The 17,207-nt window shown below is 36.6% G+C and overlaps 1 protein-coding gene across 2 annotated transcripts in view; it reads left to right on the top strand.

Annotated features, from left to right (window-relative positions):
• The first annotated feature begins 1,642 nt into the window (after window positions 1-1,642).
• LOC111054906 overlaps window positions 1,643-17,207 on the top strand; it is a 544,055-nt gene continuing 528,490 nt past the window's right edge. For both annotated transcript variants that reach the window (XM_039419914.1, XM_039419912.1), the window contains exon 1: window positions 1,643-1,819. The gene's annotated coding sequence lies outside the window, so the exon portion shown is untranslated. The remainder of the gene's footprint in view (window positions 1,820-17,207) is intronic.

Below are 17,207 nucleotides of genomic sequence, written 5' to 3'. Positions count from 1 at the left end.
AATCAATTAATTGAAGAGAAGGTTTGAAGACAAATCCAAGACAACTAAGATTGTAGTAGAAAGATTTTTCTACAATATAAAACTATCATTTGTGATGGAAACCAATTTTGCATCTATTTCCATTCAGAGCCCGTTAATCATCATAAAATTGTAAAAAAGTGTATTCTAATTTTTCCTAATCAGGTATCTTCAATGGTGAGCTCATCCATAATTTCTACCAGACAATTTTAAATTCTCAACGGCAATATTCACTAAATGAGAATGGAGCGACTATACCTGTACATTAAAAAAATCGCGATTATTTGGAAAGGTATTTTGAATCATTTTAATTTGGTACAATATTAGAGTTCAAAATCCTTGAATTGTGAAAGGTTTCATAGAAGTGTCTTATTTTTAAACTTTTCCTAATCATCATTTCAAATTTAATCCTAAAAAACATTGTAATTTTCATTTCTGGTTTTTCATAACTCAACATGAGAAACAACCTATTAATAAAGGCTCCTCAAAAATTCATCTTTCCCAACTTGTTGAGGGCTATTACTTTGTCAGTGATTCACTTATTCCAGGATTACATTCAGAGAAGGATTCAGACTGTATGGAGTTTCAAAGAAATTGACATTGAAAACAATTATTATTGGCTTCATCAAGAAACAACCATGGGAGAGCAAATGAGGCTCAATAGTTTTTTTTACAATCCTTCATCTTCTATATACAAGCTCACAAGATCGGCACGCTTTCCTCATCCTTGACTTGATTCTGTAGGCTACTTGGAAGGCATTATTCGAACCCCTGATTTTCATTGTCTACAAATTGACGCAAGATTGACAAGAAAAATATTTGCAACATCATCATTGCTAATATTTCAATTCCTATGCTGCAAAAGGTTTAGAAAACATCAATAATTAACCTATCCACAGAATACTCAATGGATGTTCTCACTTTTCTGATATATCATATTTTCGAAATAGGATAGAACTTTCGAAATAGGAAGTCTATTTAACACATGGAAAAGCGTAGTTGTATCTCAATCATCATCAATTATTATGAATTTAATGATAGTTGTATTATGCGAAGATCGATTTATCCAATGAAGCATTGCTGAAAACGTAATGAATTACTCCCAAAAAATATCTACTTATAATTTTATCCTTATCCGAAATAAATATCAATTTTATCATTCTCTCACATTGCTATTACTAATCGAACGTTTCAACTCATCATTCACAAGAGAAAAGGAGGCATAGGGAATTATCCCTATAAAATATTTACCAAGTAGATATGGTATTTATCAAGAATCAGGAGAGAATCAACTCTCTCCAATTCTCAATTCCGTCTCCAAGATGAGTGTGGGGGAAAAGAGGCGCAATAATCCTTTTATCGGTAGTGTGTATGAAAATGAAAAGTGTTTTTGATTGAAGTTTGAATCGTTAAATGCGGCGCCGTGCTGTTTATGCTGATTGTGGGAGGGGGAGCTGTGACTGATGAGGGGGGAGGGAAGTATAGTGACGATATTATTTTGCGAGTGTTATCTTCAGACGTTAGCTAGGCAGGCGGGCAGTCAGGCAGTCTGGGGTTGCTGCTGCTTTTCCAGGACCTGTTGGGGGTTGAAGACTGGGTGAGGAAGCGGTTGAGGAGGAAGGGTGAATTTCCCGGTTCTTGGTTGTGTTGGTAGCCCTGGCACCAAGGTCGGTTTATGAGCGCCGGGGTAGCATAGCATAGCAGTATCCTGGTGAAAGTCGTAGCGAAAGGGTGTCATCCCTTCGCCTTCCAGTTGGACCCTGTCAACCAATCCAACACAATTACATTTTCTTGCAGCTGGGTGAGTAGTGCAATGCTAATCTTCTTCCACCATACATTCAAATTCTCGTTTATTCATCACACGTCTGTATCTCAGGCTGCCTTATTGTCAAGTCCATTTTATTATTCTACGACGAGTAACAAGCCTAGGTGCAGGCTGCTGGAAAAATATGTATCCCAGTGTAGCTCAAGCAATGGAGCAAATTGAAAATGAGATAGAAGTTACGCATTGAAGACTTGATAAGAATGTATTAGAAAATAATATTCTCATATAATTCGAAAATTTTTGCCAGAACAATAAAAGCTTTCAACGTGTACTATCTATCCTACGTTCCAGTTGAACGTTTTAATTGCTGTTTTATAGTTGATTTAGGCCTACCTGAAAGACGGTTTTGATGTCGCAGGTACAATGACACGAAATTCTTAGACATGAATCTGTTTCATGGCCTGTATTAAAAATTCATTCTTAATCTATTACACTAGATTTTTATATCATATTCAAATTTTATAGTTCGTTGTTTAACTATGTGCTATAAATATTTATGTGAATTGTACTACTAAAAGTAGTACCCTCTTTCCAAAAATACCTCCCACTTCTATCAAAAAGCAACAGGCTTATATAAAAACCATTGAATATTATTAACATTTTCAATAACTTAATAGTACAGGCCAGAGAAACATTGAAACAGGAGGAACTGATTACCACTGTTCAGCGAAAAACCCTTGGATGGTATGGCCATGTAGCTCGGATGAGTGATGAACGAAAGGCAAGGCTGAGAGAGTATAGCTGCTGGGAGAGGAAAGACAATGAATGAAGTAAAGAGAATGGCACAGGATCGTATAAAGTTTAGAGAATGGTTGAAGGAACCCGACGCTTAACGGCAAAAGGGTATGAAAAAGAAGAAGAATAGTACAGGCAATGAATGCTCAAAAAAGGGTATAGAGGAAAAAGTTTGGAAAACAATTTTTGACCCCGCAGTTCTGTTTAGGGTAGTGAGGAGGTAAACATATCAAAATACCCACCCCTACCCACTGTGATAAGGGGGTGGTGGTGGTTCAAAGGTACCATTTTTTGGTTTCTCGCAGATTACTCGAAAACTATGCATTTTACAGACATGACTATTCCATAAGAAATTGGAGCTTACATAATTTCCTATAATATTGATTTAACACTTTTTTATGATGCATTGTTGGAGAGTTGTAGACCCTGAAACATCAAAAAATAGGATTAAAAGCTGTTATTTTAACAATTTTACAGTTTTAAGAGCGTGTATCTCGAAAACTGTTGGAGATATCACAAATCACTACAAAACGAATATTGTAGAGAATTTATCAAGCTTCATTTATGAATTGTTAATCATGTCGGTTGAACCCGTTCTTCTTAAGATATGAGCATATAAGCAAAACATTGAAAAATGTATCTTTAAACCACCTTCATCCCTTTAGCACAAGGGATAGGAATGGGGACTTTCGATATATTTAACCCCTAACTGGTCACAACAAAGCTGCAAAGTCAGAAATTATGTTCAAAACATTCTCTCCAAATTCCTTTGTCAATTGGTCTATTTTTGCATAACTGAATATCTCACACTCAACACTGAAGCTGCTGCAACAGTCGTGTGGATGTGCGTAAACTTATCAACCAAATTGAAGAGATTTTTATGCTCTATAAGATCGTGATCAGCATGGATTTTCCCATCGATATTAGAAAAGTTATAAGAGCAAAAAAAGCAAAAAATTGAGGGAAAATGTGTTTCTTCAAAAATGTCACATCTTTTAGAGCGGATATCTCGAAAAGTGAAACAGATATAGAAAACGTTGTTCGATCAATATCATAGGTTATTATGTAAGCTTCAATTTCTTCTAGAACTAAAATGCATAGTTTTCGAGTTATATGCGAGAAACCAAAAAATGGTACCTTTCAACCACCCCCACCCCCTTAGCAAAGCGGGTAGGAGTGGGGACTTCTGATATGTTCACCTCCTCACTACCCTAAACAGAACTGCGTGGACTGCCTTGTCGTCTTCTACCCTCCATCCGTGCCTTATAAATTGATTTTGGCATTTGATGATCCGCCATTCTCTATGACCAGCCCAAAGTAATCTTTATGATTTGGAGAATCGTACAAGCACCTGATGTCACCTGTTTCAAAAGTTAACAAACTCAGTTCACGTCTGAATTTGCATCCCATATGATATAATTCATCTAGTTCCGTGATAATCTTTTCATCTGATGAAAATTGATTTTTCACAATCAAAAATATTATAATTTCTCCAGCATAGGGCACCAGAAGTTCGAACACTAGCGCTTCCGTGTAGAAAGTAATTGGCAGAGCGCGTAATTTTGAATTTGAAAATAATCTTGTTTTAGAATTTTTTTTTTTTTTTTGACATGAATACAAACACTAGCGCTTCTATGAATGAGATATGAACTTTTCTTGTGGAAAATTTTGCCACAAGAGATCGCGTAAGTTGATTCTTCAGCCAACTTCTGTTCCCCTATCATTAAGTTCATTTTGATTACAGTATCACCTATTATATTAGTTTACTCGAATGTGAGGATATTGATACTGATGGGCACGCATAATAATACCATGACTGCAAAACAGAATATTGAAACCGAAGACCTTAAAGATGCATACCTCTTTAAGGTCTTTGATTGAAACTATAGATTCTATAGAAATACAGAAATAGACTGGTTTCTCAGGCATCTGTGTAATCATTTGTCAGCTGATTGATTATGAGTAGAACCTTATACTCTGTTTGGGCTAAGCCCCGACAGACTGAAATCACACCACAGCCCAAACTACTGAGCCTAAAAACTTGAAATTTTGCACAATTATTGTTTATGGTAGCCTCAAAACATCCACTAAGAAAGGATTTTCAGAAATTTGCCCCCCTGAGGGAGCTGGGGCCCCCAAAAAATTTTGAACTTTTTAACCGCTCATTGCACAGCAAAGTCATGAGAAGCTTTCTTGTTCAGCTACGAAAAAAAATAGATTCATGAAGAAAAATTCTAATCAGGTGCACAGATGGGCTCAGGAGAGGGCATTTTTCTAAAATTTTGATGTAAAATCACACTACAGCTCAAAATAATTTTCCAACAGACTTGAAACTTTGCACAAATATTGCTCAAACATGCTAGATGCGCAACTTCTCAATTTGAACAAAGCCTACTAATCCGAATAGAAGGGAGATTGCATAATTATATACTCTAGATACTATGATCTCTTACTATGATAGAGAACTCCTGATACATCACACTCTTATTATATCACGTTCTACAATTTTATAATACAGTGTGAAGTTTTCTTGTTCCTCGATAATTATTGAAGGATCTCGTTTTTATAATTTTAATTACAATTGAATGTTAATTCATTATTCTACATAGTATGAAATTATAATACAAAGCATTCCTCTTCTGTCAACTATTCCCTATGTTTTCCCTTTTGAACATAATTATTATTTATTTTAAGTGAATACTGTCAGTAATATAACTTTATTACAATCATGTGAAAAATCTGAAACTGTGGAAACTCCATACTAATTCCTTACAGCTTATACAACAATATTGTGTCAGTGTCTCAATAATTTAAAAAATCTTATATTGAAATGAACAGTGAACCATATCGAAAGTCCCTCTAGAATTCTGAGCACAATCTAAAATCGCCATGTTGCTTCAGATTGTAGAGAGTTCTAGCTCCCTCCCTTAGTTTTGCTGGAAACATCAAAGGAGAGGTATGAGGTTTTTGAATCATTGTTATGTTTTTGAATAGGGCTTGTTATTGATATCCTGTGTCTGTGTCTGTATAACACGTGGTGTGGAGAGTGTAGAGAATCCATATAGATCTCGCAGTAGAAGTTATCACTGAATGTATTCATTGACTTGATTATAGACAGTGTTGCCAATTTTCAGTGACTTCATTTGAAAGAAAAAACCTGTAGACTTCCACTTTCAAAACATAATAGACCAATATGTGAAGATAAATACCGGTTATGTACCCCATTTAGTAGGATATTAACTCAAAAGGCATACTCAGATCACCTCATTTCGTAGGCTACATACTCATGGAGCATACACACTTCAGAGTCCCGTTTAGTAGGTCCAACCGGAAAGAGTGTATGATGAATGTGTGTATGACGAATGTGGCGCGGATCTGGTGGATTTTTCTGTAAGCGTAAGTATGTGAACTCTAGATTCGAAACGGGGTGATTTTGGAAAAAAGTGTGTAAAGTAGTAATTCGGATTCAGAACAGTCCTGGAAGTCGTTTTGAGTGGATGCACACTGAGGTACGAAACGGACGCACCCCGTTTGGTAACCGCTCCCCGTTTCGTGTTGTGCTTGAGCATAATTCTCCCTGTATGACCCCTTTCACAAACACACACACACACACACACACACACACACACCACACACACACACACACACACACACACCTATTTTTGGGGTACCTATTTTTTTGGAAAGCAAAACTCCCCTTACCTATGGTAATAGGGCAAGGAAAGTAAAAATCATCAAATTCAGTGCACACATAAAAAAGTTATTGAATGTCAAATATTGAGGCTCGATTTTTATTTAATAGATAAACTGAACACAATTCTCTAAAATGATCGTATTTATGTTTTACAGCTGGCTATACGTCAGCTTATGAATTAAATTGGGATGCAATAAATTGATTTTCCTCAGAATCACTCGCTCTTTTTTCACCATCCACAGACAACGAAAGTCTCAGCTGTTTCAGTCAAGGATGAATTATCCTTTCAATGTCGTTCAGCGAGTTTTCTCAAGGATGAGACCTAGTGCAATCGAATTTTCATAAACCTACTATGTTCCAAAAAACGTGAAAATCGTTAGAGCCGTTTTCGAGATCTGTTGAACATGAATAACCAGATAATCAGATTTGAAAACATAGAAATATAAACAGATATACAGAAATTGCTCGCTTAATATAGTAGGATAACATTAAAGTCAATGGTTCCTGAAGTGAAATCAAGGAAGAATATTAAGAATGTTAGAATAACCTCTTCTCATATCCTCAGGAGTAATTGTAGAATTATTGTATTTTCAATTGTTAATATCATCCCTTACACACACATGAAAAATTCATTGAATGTCAAAATTTGAGGCTCAATTTTCATTTATATAGATAAGTAATCCTTTTCAGAAAATATGCGATACAAAACGGTGCTCCTATCTCAGCCTCAGCTGTTGATAAACAAGCATTATCGCTCGACAGATAATCTTGGTCCTTTCCACTATCATGACAATGATAATTCTTCTTTCATAATTTACTGACAAGGATGCCTTGTTAGAAATGAAAGTCCTGGTTCATAGATGCAAAGAAATGATGAGGATGTATATTTCATGCTTCATTGATGCAAAATACTGGAGATCTTAAAGCAAATTGGGTTAGACAACACGAATGTCAGAATTATTGCCAATCTCTACTGGAACCTGACAGCAAATGTCTGATGGGATAAGGAGTTATCAAAAGAAATAGAAGTTCGTAAAAGAAGTTGGACAAGGCTGTGTGTTGTCACCAGCATTATTCAATTTGTATTCAGAAGCTATCCTCTCTGAGGCTCTTGATGGATGTACATGCGGACTGGTTGTTAATGGTGGAGTAGTGAATAGTCTCAGGTATGCGGTGTGAATTCTGACTCAGTTGGGTCGTTAATCCAACCGAAAAATTGAGTGGACTGTATTGTGTTTGAGATAAAGAAAAATAAAGCAAGTGTCCTAACTAGACGTTCTAGGTCAAGACACTGCCAGTATTCACACAATGTTACACTATGAAAATTACACCTCTGGTGAATGATGTAATGTAAGTTTGTAGAAGAAAAATAAAAGATTGAAATTGAAATTGTATTGTTTATTGATGTAAACCTTGACCTCTCCAATATGATGTAAGGAACTAAGTGTACTAATGAAAAGATTTAAATTAGGCACACGTTATCTATTGTGCTAACTTCTTCTTTCGCTTATGCTAACATTGCAAGAGTACATGAGCTGTACTGCAATTGAACCTTGCCCAACAAGGCTGATGTTTCTGTTTTAGTTCGAGTTTCTACAACTCAGAATATCACTTCAGATCTCACCTGGAAACATGTGACTTCAAAATTGAAAACTGTGTCTAGGATGGGTTATTTGGGGATCCATCCCATCTCAGACTCGTACTGAAGTACTCTCGATTTGTAGTACTGAAAGACACAGTTTTCAGATAATTGAAGTTGACCTGGTGTCATCGAGAAACATTAAGAGAATATCAACACCTGTGATTTGGGAAAAAGTTGGATCAGCTAACCTAACGTTGGCAGGGATATTAAAATTCGAAATATCCAGTCCCAGCGGTGGAATGCTGGTGTGATTTTCTCTGTGTTGATACAGCTATTGCGCTGAGACCAAGTGCGGTCAGGTGAATATACATCCATAGATGACAGATTCGAGAGAGTAGAATTGCTACCAGATACTGTATGAACTGTACTACCCGTACAAGTTGAAGATAATTGAAGACAAGCTGCTAATTTGCAAGAAATGAAGCAACTATCAGAACCGCTGTCCAATGGGGCTCGACAGGAGACAGTCTGACCATGGACATCAACGACAATGAGTTGCACTGTAGGCATAACACACAACTGATGATTCTCAAATATATTGATTTGAGGAGCACTATGAGCATTACTGACTGCTTGCTTGCAGGATTCAGAAGAAGACAATGTTGATAAGTGAGAGGGGGCAGAGTTACAGTGATTGCTGGGCTCTGACTGCAAGAAACACAGTGTAGACGGCTGTGTGTCACACGGCTGTGTGACGCGCTGTGTGCGCGCATTTTGACCATTGTGAGAACAGCACACAGATAGTGCTGGTTGCGGCGAAGTGAAGTAAAGGTGCGTACAGACTTTCGTTCTGCTCCGCAACCGAACGTCACTCCATCAGAGTGATTGATGATCGACCAGGAAGCAACAGTGATTCGACCAGGGAACGCAAGAAGATGTAACATCTTCCTTAACGTTCATGATGGGTGCGGGGGCGGAGCGACTGTGGTTCGATGGAGGAACGAGGGCGGTACGAGGGCGGAGCGTGCTCGGTGCGAGTTGGAAGCGCGTATATGTGTACGCAGCTTGAGAGTCAAGCAAAGTGTCGGAATGACTGGTTGGCTGTTGAGATATAGCATGACTATTATACCCACAGAATTGAACGTGATGGGGTTTTGAAGGAGAGTTCGGCACTCGGTTGCATGCATAGTTCGATGCCACAACATGATTGGACGGTTTGAAACCAAACTGAGATCCATGTAGAAGCGTGTGATGCGGTTTATGGCAAGTCTGACAGCTTCCAGAACAAGTATGTGATCTCAACCAAGGGTGAAGACAATTCCAACAGGGACAGCTCTTCTTTCTGACAGCTTTAACTCGTTCAGCAATTGGGATTTTTGTGAATGATGTGCAATTGAAAACATTATGGGAGACATTGCCACAAAAAGGACGAGAAGTAGGCCTATTGGAATTATTAGGTTTGTTAGTTGTGTTGAAATTAGAATTAGTGGGTTTGGATTGAGTCACTTGTTTGCTAGTGCTCGGTTGATTGGATGCTGAGTTACATTCAATAGATTGAGAATTATTTTGATTATTAAGTGATGAGGCTTGCACAATCTTATGTTGCGATTCGAGAGACTTCCATAAATGGTCAATGGAAAGTTTTTCTATAGTAGAAATGAATCTCTCCCAATCTCTGATTGTGGAATTATCAGAGCAGGAAACAGTTAAGTAGACAAATTAAAATCAAGTCTTGTACTGAGATGTCCAAAGCAAGAGCTTCAAGTGCAGCAATATTAGTTTAGTATCATCAATGAATGCACGCCAAGACTGAGCTGAGCGGCAGTCGAGTCTCGGTGGATTGAGGACAGCTGAAATGAGTGTTTCCGCAATAAGCGAAGAGTTATCATAGCGTTGGGTTGATAATTCCCAAGCTAAAGTGAAATTCCCAGCAGTAGAATTTGAAATACGGTTGAGGGCTTCCCCAGAAAGAACTTGACGGAGATAATGATATCCCAAAGTGTCATCAAGTTAGTGACTGATTATTGACAACTAAGCTGGTAAAGGTGATTTGATAGTTAACCGATTATTAGAGCTTCCATCGAAACGTGGAAGGGGGATGTCAGGTAAACAAGTGCTAACAATCTGGTGTGTCAAAACTGTTGTGGTTGCACAGGTGCAGCTTAAACCACTGGCGGTTGCTTCTTCTGTTCTTGTTGATTTTCAAAAGCTGCGAGTTTGGCATTGATCTTGGCAGAACCAATTGAGTTCTCATAGTACTCTTACAATGTTAGCATAAGCACAATAGAAGAAGTTAGCACAATAAATAATGTGTGCCTAATTCAAATCTTTTCATTAGTACACATAGTTCCTTACATCATATTGGAGAGGTCAAGGTTTACATCAATGAACAATACAATTTCAATTTCAATCTTTTATTTTTCTTCTACAAACTTACATTACATCATTCACCAGAGGTGTAATTTTCATAGTGTACATTGTGTGAATACTGGCAGTGTCTTGACCTAGAACATCTAGTTAGGAAACTCGTTTTATTTTTCTTCATCTCAAACACAATACAGTCCACTCAATTTTTCGGTTGGATTTACAACCCAACTGAGTCAGAATTCACATATTGTTAGATGTTCCTCCGGGCTTCGGATCTTTGGTCTAGTGACCTATGAATCTTTGCCTGCCACCAATGGTTTTTTGAATTTTATATTTCAATATTCACTAGTCCCAGAATATTGTTTTGGTCGTCACAGTTGTAAATCATTTCATTCTTCAATACATATATTCTTGTGGATAACCTTCTGAATTTCAAAGTCCTCTGTATACAGGCTAACATTATCCACCCCGGGTAGGATATTTGGAGTCCTCATTTTTGTATTTTGTTCTGGCCTACCCTAGTGTAACACCATAATAACAATTGTCTTTTGATCTTGCAGAATAGGAGTATTCTACACTGCGACCAGAAAGGTGTGCTGTGTCACATTGGTCTTCACCCATGACTAACAGTTTAATATCTTCCTATCCGAAAACACAAAAGTTTTGCACCAAAACTTTGCTCATACGGTGCCCATTAATTCGTTTTATTGATTAATTTGTTCATGCGATCGAAGCTGTAAGCTTATGTTTTAATTTTTCTATTAATGTGAATGAATAAATAAGCTAATATGCCCAGGACTGATTAAGGATTAGGCTAGTGATCAGCCCTCAGGACAGACTTAAGTCTAACCTGACCATTCTATGGAATTTTCATGTGTACTATTTATTCCAGTTCCAAATATCCTCAAGTTTGAGTCTGAATGATATATTATACACAATTAGTGTAAAAATATAGTATCAGCTTGTTTTTTCTTGTAAATACATTGGTAAACGTGTCAATTTGGCCTTTGTGTTTTTCTGGCCAAGTGACAAGTAGCCGCATGAAACATATAATTAAGGTTATACTGCATCATTTAAAACGTGATTAATAATTATATAGACATTACATTTACCTGAAATGCTGAACTTTAATTATTCAAGTCACTGTTGAGTAAACAGTATATTGTAAATCCAGTGTTTTTGTTTACGGTATTCAATAACATCTACTCTGTAGCCTATTCTGTTTCTAATACATCAATGGCATTCATTATAGTTGTTCTACGAAAATGTGAGTAGAGATTTTTCGAGGAGTTGAAGAACTGAATAACTTTTTTTGAAGTGTAAATATTTATGTTTCAAACCTAATGGATACACTATTGTTTTGAAAATATAACAATCACAGCTTTAGTATCATCAACACGACACGAGTAACCTAACCACAAAAGTAAATAAAGATATAAAAATACTTGGTTCCTTGATCATGAAAATGATCGTTTCCAAGTAAATAAAGATATGAAAATACTTGATTTCTTGATCATAAAATGAAATGTTTTCAATATATTCCAGTTAAAAATATAGGCATCTCACACATAAAAAATCGTTCATGATAACTGAATAGAAATAAAATACTGATATTGAATACTATCAAAACTTTTGTTTATTTACTGTTCATTATCCAATATCTAGCAATAATAATTAGCTGTTTAACAAAAATTTCAGCCAGCAACATATTAAGGTTTACCAACATTTCTTTCACTTTGCCGCACTCTACCATCATAGAGCATGTTAACTATTTTGTGTTGTTATGTTGCAAATTTGGAGTGCAGCAAAGTACTTTGCCGCACTCAAATCTACATTCCCGCACTGGGTGTGCGAATAAGGTATTTTGCATACTATAAATGATGCGGGAATGAGCACTTTTTCGGGTAACTGTAGGAGAACATTTTGTTATGATTTATCATTATTTAGTCAGCAGAAGAATTAATTGCATGCAATTACTTCAGTTTTTCCATTCATTCATTCATAACATCAGCTGAGGCTATTTGGGACCTATCACATGCCCTGACACATGATTTCAGCTGGTTAACTTTTACATCAAAAAAATTATAGTGGTTGATATATCATGGGCGGTTTTCACCATTTTTTTCTCTTGGAATTCTTCATCAGAACCATGTATCACATGACCACCTTCTCATTTGAAAAAATCAATTTACATCAAATAATGAGGTCAAATATGTTGAAAAAAGTGGACTGGTTGTCTGTCCAGTCTGAAACCTGGAAGAAATTGTTAGATCAACAACAACAATGAGAATTATTTATCAAATGACATTAGTGTCATTTGCATTGTAAATAAATGAATAAAAGAAAAAGGAAGCTCCTAACCAACCAAGGATTGAAAAGAGATTTTATAGCAGTATAATTTCAGTGGATATTATAGGAGAGAAGAAACTACCCCTCTAAACAGAGGGGTAGTTTCTTCTCTCCTATAATATTCACTGAAATTATGTAACACTAGGTGGCAGTGGGATGGACTGCCAAGATTGTCTATTGAACCACTGCATCCATATAAATAAATCAAGCCTCAAATTTTGATGTTCAATAACTTTTTTTATGTGTGCACCGAATTTGATGATTTCTCTTAGTTTTGTTCGTTATGTTCAGTCAAGGTTTATCAAATTCATAAATCAACTTCAGACTCTTCCCTACAGTCCTTCAAGTTTGCATGTAATCCTTATGGGAGAATATTATTTTGTGATCTGGCCACACACAGACATATCAGCTGTTATAATTGCATCATCCAACAGCCATCGGTAGATCTGTTTTTTTTTTTAATTCTCTCTCTACTCATTCACAAAATTTCAATTCTTGATCATGATGAGTACAAACAATGTCCAACTGGGTCGTTGAGCTCGAAATGCTAAATTTAAATATGCATGGAAAATCAGCAGCAAGGATAATACCATTCATTCCCGGCAAGCAGCATTCAAAAATACAAAACTGGACTGCTGCACAACTGAGCACATGGAAGTCCATAAATGTAAATACTGATCGTTCGATAATTCTCATGAAAATATAGGCATCATATTAAGCTAAGGCTAAGCACACCTGAGGAAGCACGGCTTTGTGATACAAAGTTCTGTTCTTATTGAGATTGACTTATCACACCGTTCATGTCATGCCTGATTCAGTGTGTGTGAGTTCTTCCATTCAAACCATACATCTGATGCAAATGCTGCATCTTGAATCCTCAGGTGTGCATCCAGCTAAAGTTTGTTTTGAGAACCATTAACTATTTGGTGGTACAAGTTTTCCGGGCGCTAGTTTCTCATTATTTCCCACATAAAGATCCATATTTTTGAAAGATGGTATAAAGGGATTCTCAGCTACATTTTTTTATAAACGGATGCGATCTGAAGAGGTTTATAAGAAAACTTCAGCAGATAGGAGAAGATGGTTCTGCACCCTCTGAGAATGTGAATGATCAGACATGCCTGGCCACCTCTTATCTAACCTATCCTAACCTAACCTATATACATTCTAATTTTCAATCCCTATCATGTTTTATCTAATCTCTATGATAAGTAATTATTTTTTAAAATAATTTCCTCTTTATCAATTTTGCATGTCATAATGTTTAAGGTGGTAAATTTGAATATGAATGTTCCATGGCTGATGAGTAACAATAAAAAAAATAAACATAAAAATCCTCCTATACAATGAACATGAGTAAAAAAAATATAATTCATTTCTGTGATAAAACCAGCCTCCCCAATCCATGCCATTATTCAATGCCACATTTTTATCATACTTATCTATGAGAGAAGCAATAGGTGTTATATTATCAATTTTTTTGAATGAATTTATTTCCATCAAGATTCATTTATCCAGTACTTCATTAACAATTACAATAGTTGTGATGAAAATTATTTATCTATTATTTACTCATTCAGAATTACACACTTACAGAAAGTACCACAGGCTTATAAGCCCAAAACGGTTTCCAATCTAATTTATACAACAGTCCAAATGTAGCTAGATATGATGTAGCTATTCATAGTGAATGATTAATAGAATCAACAATAATTTGCATTGAATAACCACATTTTCTCGAATAAAGCTTATTTTCAATTTTAGGTGAAAATGTTACTGAACATTAATTGTAGAGATTTTCATGCTCAATCTACTCCTTTTTTTCGTTTCAATTGTATCTGAAGCCTGATAATTGGGAATCTATCTTCATTGATGGGGCGAAGCTCCTAAAATTTTTACAGATATGGGACTTGTGGCAGTTGATAGAGCTTATCGAGACTATTTTAGGTATGAATTTGATCAAAATCGTTGGAGCCGTTTCCGAGAAAATCACGAAAAACCCTGTTTTTGACAACATTCTCGCCATTTTATCGCCATCTTGAATTGCATTTGATAGAAATTGTTCGTGTCGGATCCTTCTAGTGAAAGGACCTTACGTTCCAAATTTCAAGTCATCCGTTAATTGGGAGATGAGATATAGTGTACACAGACGCACATACACTCATAAGGTGCGTACAGACTTTCGTTCCGCTCCAAGACAAACGTCACTCCAGCAGAGCGATTGATGATCGACCGGCAAAGCAACAATGGTTCGACCGGGGAACGCAGAAGATCTACCATCTTCCGTAACGTCATGATCGGGCGAGTAGAGAGCGGAGGCGGAGCGATTGCTGTGCGATGGTGACGTGGGCGGTACGAGGAAGGAGCGTGCTCGGTGCGAGTTGGAAGCACGAGTATGGGCACGCAGCTAATACAACACACCACCACACACACACACACACACACACACACACACAAACACACACACACACACACACACATACAGACCAATACCCAAAAACCAGTTTTTTGGACTCAGGGGACTTGAAACATATAGAAATATAGAATTTTGGGTACCTTACTTTTTTCGGAAGCAATTTATACTTTCCTTACCTATGGTAATAGGGCAAGAAAGTAAAAAACTGTTCTAGCAGAAAAATTAATCATACATGCCATGTGTAGGCTTAAGGTGCGTACAGACTTTCGTTCCGCTCCAAGACCGAACGTCACTCCAGCAGAGCGATTCATGATCGACCGGCGAGCAACAATGGTTCAACCGGGGAACGCGAGAAGATCTACCATCTCCCGTAACGTTCATGATTGGTGCGAGTAGTGAGCGGAGGCGGAGCGATTGCTGTGCGATGGTGGTACGTGGGCGGTACAAGGGAGGAGCGTGCTTGGTGCGGGTTGGAAGCACAAGTATGTGTACGCAGCTTTATACATTGCATCAGGAAACGAAGTTCAAAACTATGGTTTTCCTAAACATATGTTTTTGAGATAATTTCTTTGATGCGCAGCTGTTCACATCCACCATTATAAATTATAATATAATTGATTATATATTATATAATTATAATATTATAATATGTTATGATATATATTTAATATAATATATAATACTATATGGTTATAATATAATATAACTATAATATAATTTATAATGTTGGATGTGAAACAGCTGCATCAAAGAAATTATCTCAAAAACATATGTTTAGGAAAACCATAGTTTTGAACTTCGTTTCCTGATGCAATGTATAAGCCTACACGTGGCATGTATGATTGATTTATATTTAGTTTTATATTATAGAGTTTGGAAAATAAAATATTTATTGATTACCAAACCAATACTATTATTATATTATGATAATAATCATTATTAAAACAAACTTTTATTATATCAATAATATAATATTATTAAACATATTTATCAATTATTAGAACAATATTATCGAGGTTAAGTGGAATCAGGTAGAAAGCAATAATAGAACAGATGTTCCTTTTGAATTTCTATCATATCATTTTGTTATTCCAATGATTACAACATATGTGAGATATCACATGTCAATAATGATTCCATATGGCACTCATCTTACCATGTCCATAACCTTACTTATAGATCCTTTCTCATCCTTTGAAACCCTCAAAGGCAAAATATCTCAAAATCCGTTCTTAGTGCGCGTCTAGCAGGTTGAAAAATATTTGTGCAAAGTTTCAAGTCTGTAGGCCAATCAGTTGAGCTGTAGTGTGATTTTACATCTAAATTTTCGAAAATTGCCCTCTCCTGGACCCCCCTGTGCTCCTGATCGAAATTTTTCTGCATAGATCTAATTTTTTTTTTAGCTGAACACAAAAGTTCTCATGACTTTGTTGTGCAATGAGCGTTAAAAAGTACAAAATTTTGGGGGGGCCTCAGCTCCCTCAGGGGGCCAATTTCTGAAAATCCTTTCTTAGTGGATGTTTTCAGGCTACCATAAACATCGTGCAAAATTTCAAGTTTTTAGGCTTAGTAGTTGGGCTGTGGTGTGATTTCAGTCTGTCGGGGCTTAGCCTTTTATAAGTATAGAGATTAAGTGATGAGGCTTGCACAACTTATGTTGCGATTCGAGAGACTTCCATAAATGGTCAATGAAAGTTTTTCTCTAGTAGAAATGAATCTCTCCCAATCTCTGATTGTGGAATTATCAGCAGGAAACGTTAAGTAGACAAATTAAATCAGTCTTGTACTGAGATGTCCAAAGCTTCAAGTGCAACAATATTAGTTTAGTATTATCAATGAATGCACGTCAAGACTGAGCTGAGCGGCAGTCGAGTCTCGGTGGATTGAGGACAGCTGAAATGAGTGTTTCCGCCTAAGCGAAGAGTTATCATAGCGTTGGGTTGATAATTCCCAAGCTAAAGTGAAATTCCCAGCAGGAGAATTGAAATACGGTTGAGGGCTTCCCAGAAAGAACTTGACGGAGATAATGATATCCCAAAGTGTCATCAAGTTAGTGACTGATTAGTGACAACAAAGCTGGTAAAGGTGATTTGATAGTTAACCGATTATTAAAGCTTCCATCGAAACGTGGAAGGGGATGTCAGGTAAACAAGTGCTAACAATCTGGTGTGTCAAAACTGTTGTGGTTGCACAGGTGCAGCTTTAACCACTGGCGGTTGCT

This window comes from Nilaparvata lugens, chromosome 2 (assembly GCF_014356525.2).
Source record: "Nilaparvata lugens isolate BPH chromosome 2, ASM1435652v1, whole genome shotgun sequence".
NCBI lineage: Eukaryota > Metazoa > Arthropoda > Insecta > Hemiptera > Delphacidae > Nilaparvata > Nilaparvata lugens.
Note: the sequence above shows the minus strand (reverse complement) of the source record. Positions and strands in the feature narration are given on the sequence as shown.